The sequence below is a fragment of the Anomaloglossus baeobatrachus genome, chromosome 2, assembly GCF_048569485.1.
Source record: "Anomaloglossus baeobatrachus isolate aAnoBae1 chromosome 2, aAnoBae1.hap1, whole genome shotgun sequence".
Lineage (NCBI taxonomy): Eukaryota > Metazoa > Chordata > Amphibia > Anura > Aromobatidae > Anomaloglossus > Anomaloglossus baeobatrachus.
Window position 1 is genome coordinate 417846022 of NC_134354.1, and position 9000 is coordinate 417855021.

Below are 9000 nucleotides of genomic sequence, written 5' to 3' on the forward strand. Positions count from 1 at the left end.
GTCTCCGCAGCTTCCAGACGGCGGCTCCGTGCAAGCGCAGCGTCGCTTGCACGTCGCTGCTGGCTGGGGGCTGTTCACTGGTCGCTGGTGAGATCTGCCTGTTTGACAGCTCACCAGCGACCATGTAGCGATGCAGCAGCGATCCTGACCAGGTCAGATCGCTGGTCGGATCGCTGCTGCATCGCTAAGTGTGAAGGTACCCTAAATGTTTTTATTTTGTGCCCTGGATCTGGTTTTATCCTACACATTCCCCCATTGTCTCTTTGTAAATGGTTATATCCCTTTGAATTGATTTAACAGCAAAGGATTTTACATGAATCACTGGAGAAAAGTCTCTATAGCTATGTCAGATCTGAAGAGGTAGATAATAGAGCGACACACATAATAAAATGTCACCCTGTGGAGCTTATTTTATAACTTTTTTGATTAAATAAACAAATTAAAAAAATTAAGTGAGGTCACCACTAATTTTCATAACCAGCAAAGGTAAAGCAGACAGCTGAGAGCTGGTATTATCAGGCTGGGAATGTCCATAGTTATTGTGCCCTTCCTAGTCAGAAATAGCAGTCTGCATTTGATGCACCAATTCTGGTGCTTCGCCCGCTTCTTACAGATTGCCCTGGTGCGGTGGTAATAGGGGGACCTCATGCAGTTTTTTAAAATTTATTTATTGAAATTAAAAGTTAATTCCGTGGATTTTTAGTGCAGCCGGAAGCATAATAACTGATAGGCGCAGTGACCTGGCAACTGACAATGCTGACATGCTCACTGTTCTCAAATCTACGAGGTCTGGATTGACCCCCAACTTCTCAGCACCAGCGGATGACAGCAGAGGAACATAAAGCTAAATTAAATATTCTTAAATTTACCGTATAGCTACGTCCCTGGTACTCTGTTCCTAGAACCCCTCATCCCCTCTCTCATCTTCACAATGTCGGGCAGAGTCATGTAGTCCACTTCGGGGTCCGTCTCCCACCCACAGGGATTAGCTTATAAGCAGTGACAAGGGTCCCTGGGGACGGCACTCTTTTGTCCCAGTTCATCAGAACCAAATCATACTCCTGAGGAGCCCAATGACCTTCAGCCCGGAAAGGGGGTTCGTTGAGTATACACCAGGGGGCAGCCAAAATCCAGGCCATCCAGACTTCACCCTTTTGGGACGTGGTTGAGTCAGCCCACCTCTCACCAGGATCCCACGTGTCCGGTGCCGGGATCTGACCCTGTTGGTCTCAATTTCTGCTCCTTGGGGTTTAACCGCACATCTCCCACAGGTGTGGTATCCATTTCTTACTCTAGGGGACTCTCCTGTCATTTCCTGTCTTCCTAAGCTTTTTACTAACTAAGCTCCTCCATGCCATTAGCTCTCCCTAGCCTGAGAGCACCAAGGGAAGTAGCAGCTTACCCCATGTGGCCAACTACTGGCCGTTTACCAAATACACACACAATAAATGCAACATGGCCAGTCTGCAGGTCTGGGCTGAGCTTTTACATGCATATCAGTCATTAGCAGTAAGCGCTGCCTCAGGGAAGCGGCAACAGGCTATGGTGAAACGGATTTCTTTAGGTGACAAACAGCACAGCCACAGAGTTATTGAAAGCAATAACAGACCAGACAGATCTGTGACTCTCACTGCTAAATGTATAACCAGGCATGGTCATGTGTGATAATGGCCGTAACTTAGTGGCGGGTCTGAAGCTTGGCAAGCTCGCACATGTACCGGGCCTGGCCGACGTGCTCAACTTAGTGGTTCAGCACTTTCAGAAAACCTACACAGAATTGCCTGAGCTATTTGTAAAGGTGCGCTGCGCGCGTTCCCCATTTATGTCCCGAAGCCTTTCCCATGAGCCGCATGCAATTTGGCCAACACCAATTACTGGTTGTTCACCCTTCTCGACCCACACTACAAGGAAAACTTTCCATATCTCGTTCCTCAGACTCAAGGGTTCGAATCCAGATGCATGACAGGGCGAAGGCGGAAAACTGTTCCCCAGAGCAGCCACACACACACACACTTCCCTGGGCATGGGATAGGTGTCATTTTTTTCCCGGTGTATTCCCATACACCCCTTAACCTCCAAAGAAAGGTATACGGTTCATTGTTTTCCTGTCCTTCCTCCTCAACAATATCAACAGGGTAATCATGAGGCAATCGCTGCAAATCTTTAGGAGGTCCTTCAGGCGTCCTTCAATCAACTGACAAAACTTTGAGGAATCAACCAAGATGGCGAGCGGCTATGACACCATAATCAGAGAAATCATCCCCCTTCTGTGTGCACTCACACTCACAATTAAAAGTGAACCTGTCAGATACAATATGCACCCAGAATCACAGGCAGTTCTGAGTACATATTGCTAATCCCTGCCTAACCGTCCCTGTATCTAGCTGCATAAAGATCATTAGAAAAAGTATTTTGAAACATCCTATATAATATGCTAATGAGCACAGGGACTAGTCACAAAGCATTAGTTCCTACGCTCATTCTACCATCTTAGCATGTTAGTATTTCCTCAGGGGCGCGCCAACATGCTATTCAATGCCCAGCGACATCAGCGGTGACGCGCGTACATGTGTCCGCTCTCACTGCAAATTTGAATGCCCAACTCTTCTAGTCATACCCAGTATGAAGCTGGGTGTACGCGTCCTGGCTTCAGAGAGGTCTAGTGCGCAAAACCGAAATGCCGGGACTTCTAATCGGTGGTGACAGCGGACATAGGTACACGCATCACCGCTGATGACGCTGCATTAAATAGCATGTTTGCACGCCCCTATGGACATGCTAACATGGTAAGAGGCTGGAATAAGCGCAGGAAGTAACACCCTTGTGACTAGTCCCTGCGCTCATTAACATATCATAAGAGGGGCTGTTGATAAGTCTTTCGCTTTAACAAGAAAGAAACGAGATAGGATGATGAAACTTTACATTTATTCCACATACTCTCCACTGATGTCAACACACTTCTTACATTGGTATTCCAAGTTCTGTAAGCCTAGCAAAAAGGATTTCGTTTGTGCCTCAAATCAGGCATATGTAGCAGCCATGGCATCAGAAATGGTGTGAAATTTGGTACCGTTGAGGTGGTTTGGAAACAGATGATAGATCTGGTGAATTAAGTGGGTGGTCAACCAGCTGGAAGCCCAGCTCTGCCAGTTTTGCCTTGGTCGCTTGTGCAGTGTGAGCGGAGGCGTTGTCTTGTAGGAACAAGATTCCTTTGGACAGCTTGCTGCGCCTTTTGGCCTTCAGAGCTGCCTTCAATTGGTCCAAAAGTTTAATGTAATACCTTGCATTGATGGTGGAACTCTTTTGAAGGTACAGTGGAACCTTGATCAACGAGAACAATCCGTTCTGGGAGTGTGCTTGTTAACCAAGTTACTCGTTCAGCAAAGCAAGATTTCCCATAGGAGATCATTGCAATGCAGACAATTCCTTCCACAACTTGTTAAATGTCCCATCTTGGTCCCCTATTGTGCTATTCCAAACACGTACAAGCACGCACAAACCCACACACAAACCCACGCACACATTATGCTCACCTTACCTTCTGTTCCATCGCCGGTCTTCTGGGACTTGCTGTTCACTAGTACGGGCTGTGTATCTGGTTACCATCACAACTTCCGCTGCCAGAGCGCTGATGTCAAAGGCAGGAGCCGCTTGCCTCTGATTGGTCAGCGCGCTGCCTTTGAGTAGTGGTGACAGAGGAAGTTCCTGCTTCGTCGCTATGGTTGCAGATGCACAGCCTATACCGGCGAAATACAGGATCCAGGGGACCGGCGATGGAACGGAAGGTACACATTATGCTCACCTTACCTTCCGTTCCATTGCTGGCCTCCTGGATCTTGTAGTTCGTCGCGAGGATTCCTCCCTTGTCGCGATGTACCGGGGAACTACAAGTTCCATGAGGCCGGCGATGGAACGGAAGGTAAGGTGAGCATAATACTGTATGTGCGTGCGTGTTTGTGCGGACTGCAAGAGTGGGTTAGAGCGTGGTGGATGTACGGAACCGGAAGTGTGTGCGGTGAGGATTTTGCTCATACAGCAAAGCTTGCTCGTAAACCGAGTTACAAATTTACAGAAAGCTTTGCTTGTTAAGTGAAATTCTCGTTAACTGGGTTACTTGTTAAGCGAGGTTCCACTGTAGTCCACTAGCAGCACGCCCGCCTTATCCCAGAACACACAAGCTATCATCTTAGTGGCTGATTTTTGCACTCTGAACTTCTTTGGACGAGGAGAACCACTGTGCCTCCACTCTTTTGACTGCTCCTTGTTTTCAGGATCATACAGGTAAATCCAGGTCTTATCCATTGTGACCAGATAATCCAGGAAGCTCTTATCAGTCCGGAAACGCTGACAAATGGACTGGGAAGTTTTCACTCGCATGCTTCTCTGATCTGTTGTCAGACATTTGGGGACCCGCTCTGCAGATAGCTTCCTCATGTCCAAATGTTCAAGGATAATGACACAAACACATTCACAGGTAATCCCCATGATGTCTGCTATGGCTTTAGCTGAAATTCGTGGATTCTCCAGGATGAGGTTGTACACAGCATCGATCTCAGGAACAACCATTCTCGGTCATCCAGGATATTCCTCATCATTGCTGCTGAAGTGGCCCGTTTTAAATTTCACAACCCAGTTCCTAAAATGTGGAATATGAAGGATATTGATCCCCAATGTCTGTGACATATCACCATGAATACCCTTCATGGACTTTCCTTGCAGAAACAAGAATTTTCTCTCTCCTCTCCTCTCAGTGGCTGTGAATATCCCATTAGACTCCACCATTTTGTTTTCCCGTGTGCGTACAACACTTGCTACAAGGAACAAACAACATTCTGAAAATATATTAGACACATAAGGCTTTCATGTTATGTAACATTCGTTACCATAGAAACAAAAAAAAAAAATCACAAAGCCAAAGACTTAGGGTACTTTCACACCTCCGGTTTTTCTTCTGCGGCACAATCCGGCACTTTGCAGGAAAATCGCAACCGTTTTTTTTTGCTGCCGGTTGCGATTTTCCTGCATAGACTTTAATTAGTGCCGCATTGTGCCGCATGGCCTTGCGTTCCATCCGGTTTTTGCCGCATGCGGCAGATTTAGCCGATGCGGCGGCCGGATGGAACGTTGCCTGGCACGTTTTTTCGTGCGGCAAAAAAAACCGCATCGCGCCGCATTCGGCCGATGCGGCGCATCTCTCAATGCATGCCTATGGCGGCCAGATGCGGCGCGATGCGGCAAATACCGCATCCGGCCGCCGCATGCGGTTTTTGCCACTGCGCATGCTCAGTAGCATGCCGCAAGCGGCAAAAACCGGGCGGGCCGCATGGGAAAAACTTATGCAAAGGATGCGGTGTTTTCACCGCATCCGTTGCATAGCTTGCACAGCCGGATTGAGCCGCAGGGCTCAAGCCGGATGTGTGAAAGTAGCCTTAGCAGTAATACCTCGTATTACTCGTACTCTTAAATATACATTATCCGGACACGTTGCTGCTGCTTTTCCTAATTCTTCCCAAGTATTCTGGAAATACATAATGGGGATCGCTCAGCTTTGACAGTTCTGGGCATTGATAGTGGAAATAACCCTAAAAGAGGAGGAGATTGGAGAAAGCATTTATTTGCACATGAAGCCTATTGAAGCTTAAAGGGGTTTTCCCATCTCCAAGATCCACACACAAAATGTTGAAAACATATATTACACACAAAAGCCTTTCATCTGATGTACCATAGAAATACCATAGAAACAACAAAAGATCATAAAGCCAAAGACTTATCAGCAGCCCATCATAGGATCTTTAGAAATACTTTTTCTAAATATCTCTTTATGTGTGCTAGTATAGCCTGGGAAGGTTAGGCAGGGAATAAAAATATCACCCAGAACCGCTCGTGGTTCTGATTACATATTGCACCGACAGGTTCGCATTAAAGAGGAAGCTTTGCACGTAGACCTTGTGGAGATGGAGAACATACACAGGGTGCTGTGTGCTTACATATTCTGACTGTAGACCGATAGTTGCAGCTGTCCTGCGGTACTCGGTCCCCAGCCGCCAATACATTCCCGATGTGCCTCACCACCTTACACCTGCACATCCCATAACATCACCTGTGCCCTGACCAACGCACTTAGGTTGGAGCAGCAGTATACCGATAGGACTGTAGAGCAATATACCCTGGATATATGCCTCTAATCCAACACTATCCCTCCTCCAGCAGCTATGCCTACACTGAAAGCAGCCAGCAGCAGTATTAATAGAGAATAGAATAGATGTAGGCCTGAAGAGGACTTTTGGTTTTATGTATCAGCAGCAAGGTCTTTAAAGGGAACCTGTCACCGGATGTTCAGAATAGCTAACGGTCGGTGCGAAGCAAACTGGTCAAATAGGCATCTGTTCTCCGGGTCCCGCACCTCCTCTTTCGTCTTTGTCCTTATTCAAAGATCAAAGTATGCCTGCGTAGGACGTCAATGCTGGCTAGTATGGATGACGTAGGACACGTCATGCACCCAGGCTTTAGAAGAAGGCGGACAAAGATGGCCTAAAAAGGAGGCACCGGAACTGGAGAACAGAGACACCCATACGACCAGTCTGCACCGCCCCTCAGGTGAGAATTAAAAAAGTGACTTTTACATTCTACACAGCGGCCTGGGCTCACAGTTTGTTAGAATGCTGTATATAAGAGCCCACTGGTGGTGGCCGCAGGTTATAGGCTGAAAAACTGGTGACAGGTCACCTTTAACCCCTTCAGCCCCGGGGCACTTTCCGTTTTTGTTTATTTGCTCCCCTTCTTCCGAGAGCCGTAACTTTTTTATTTTTCCGTCAATCTTGCCATACGAGGGCTTGTTTTTTTGCGGGACAAGTTGTACTTTTATATGAAACCATACGTTTTACCGTATGGTGTACTGGAAAACAGCAAAAAAATTCCAAGTGTGGAAAAACTGCAAAAAAAGTGTGATGGCACAACAGTTTTTGGGGTGTTCACTATATGGTAAAACTGATGTATCTATGTGATGCCTAAGGTCGGTGTGAGTTTGTAGACACCAAACATGTATAGGTTTACTTGTATCTAAGTGGTTAAAAAAAATTCACAAGCTTGTCCAATAAAAGTGGCGCACATTTTGCGCCATTTTCCGAAACACGTAGCGTTCTCATTTTTCTGGATCTATGGCTCAGTGACGGCTTATTTTTTGCATCTCGAGCTGACGTTTCTAATGGTACCATTTTTGCACAGATGCTACGTTTTGATCGCCTGTTATTGCATTTTGCATAAAACTTGCGGCGACCAAAAAACGTAATTTTGGCGTTTGGTAAACGGTGTAGTGGCAAAAAAATTCCAATCAGATTAATTGATTTTATATTTTGATAGATCGGGCATTTCTGAACGCGGCGATACCAAATGTGTATATTTATTTATTAACCCTTTAATTTTCAATGGGGGGGAAAGGGGGGTGATTTAAACGTTTAGTTTTTTGTTTTTTTTAAACTTTTTTTTAAAATTTTATTTTACTAGTCCCCCCAGGAGGCTATAGCGATCAGCAATCCGATCGCTCTTATCTATCTGCTGATCACAGCTATACAGCAGATTCAGTCACTTCCTGTTTCTCTCTGCTCCCGGCCGAGGGAAAACGAAAGTGAAACTTCATAGCTGCAGGCGTCATCACATGACCCTGTACTACGATGGCAACCACCGAAAGTCACGTGATCACGCACGTGACTTCCGGTGGGGGCGGCGGTAAGTAAAAATCATGGCCGCGCGCATATAGATCTTGCTGCCAGACTTTGGCAGCGAGATTTAAGGGGTTAAATGTTGCGAGTGGAAGCGATTCCACTCGCCACATGCAGGCACACGTCAGCTGTTGAAAACAGCTGATATGTGTGCCGACCGCTGCCGCCTGCCCGCAGCAGGGGGCGGGGCTTAACGGGACACGCTCCATGACGGATATATCCATCCATGGTCGTGAAGAGGTTAAATCTCATTTGCCAAGTGTCTGCCCATTCTGACATCTTATACAGATTGTTTTGTAATATTTTACTATCAAGGTCCATTTTTAATATCCTACATAGTTTGGTGTTTTTATCAAAGACTGACACTTTACTATCAATCCCATCCACAAGGTCATTAATAAAGAGATTAAAAAGAATCGATCCCGGGACAGGCCACCGCGGGCCCCGCTGCTCCCAGTACACAACCCCCGCCGTCCCCGCTGCTCCCAGCACAGACCCCCGCCGTCCCCGCTGCTCCCAGCACAGACCCCCGCCGTCCCCGTTGCTCCCAGTACAGACCCCCGCCGTCCCCGCTGCTCCCAGCACAGACCCCCGCCGTCCCCGCTGCTCCCAGCACAGACCCCCGCCGTCCCCGTTGCTCCCAGTACAGACCCCCGCCGTCCCCGTTGCTCCCAGTACAGACCCCCGCCGTCCCCCCTACTCCCAGTACAGATGCCCTGACGCCAGATGCAGCGCCCTGAACCCGAGAGAAGAAATTGAAAATCCCTGCTCAGGAAGAGGTCACACACTGGGGAGCAGACGGAATATATTAGAATACTGCCCCGATTCTGGGACACATGGGCTTTCACTGCTGAAGTGGAATCTCTCCTGTAAACCGTGTCCGTGCACTGAGCTCCCACCCGACCAGACACCGGGGCTCTCCCCACAGCTCGGAGTACTCACGCCCGCAGGAGCCCGTGCATTGTAAATGCGGAGGACACTACTCTTCAGCGTCTCAGCTGCCATCTCGAAAAATCGCGGACAGCTGTGATGACGTCACACGAGGCTGACTCTAGAGGACAAGATACGCGAAGCTCTCATGTCCTCGGATGCGGCCATCTTGTTGGAGATCAAATAACGCCAAACTGCCCTTCGAGCAATGTACAGCGGACCACGCTTTCTATACGTTTTTCCTGAAAACAGAAGACGTAGACGTTAAGGTTCATTTCTGTCAGAAAAGGGACGGTCATCATAAACACCAAAGGGAGGTTTGTCCCTCGCTACCACTCGTTTGGTTGTAGTT

General features: G+C 47.7%; 1 long non-coding RNA gene across 1 annotated transcript in view; it reads right to left on the reverse strand.

Moving 5' to 3' along the window:
- LOC142291549 (uncharacterized) overlaps positions 1–8748 on the reverse strand; it is a 36018-nt gene extending 27270 nt beyond the window's left edge. The window contains exon 1 of the long non-coding RNA XR_012750507.1: positions 8661–8748. This is a non-coding gene — a long non-coding RNA (uncharacterized LOC142291549). The remainder of the gene's footprint in view (positions 1–8660) is intronic.
- Between the last annotated feature and the right edge of the window lie 252 nt (positions 8749–9000).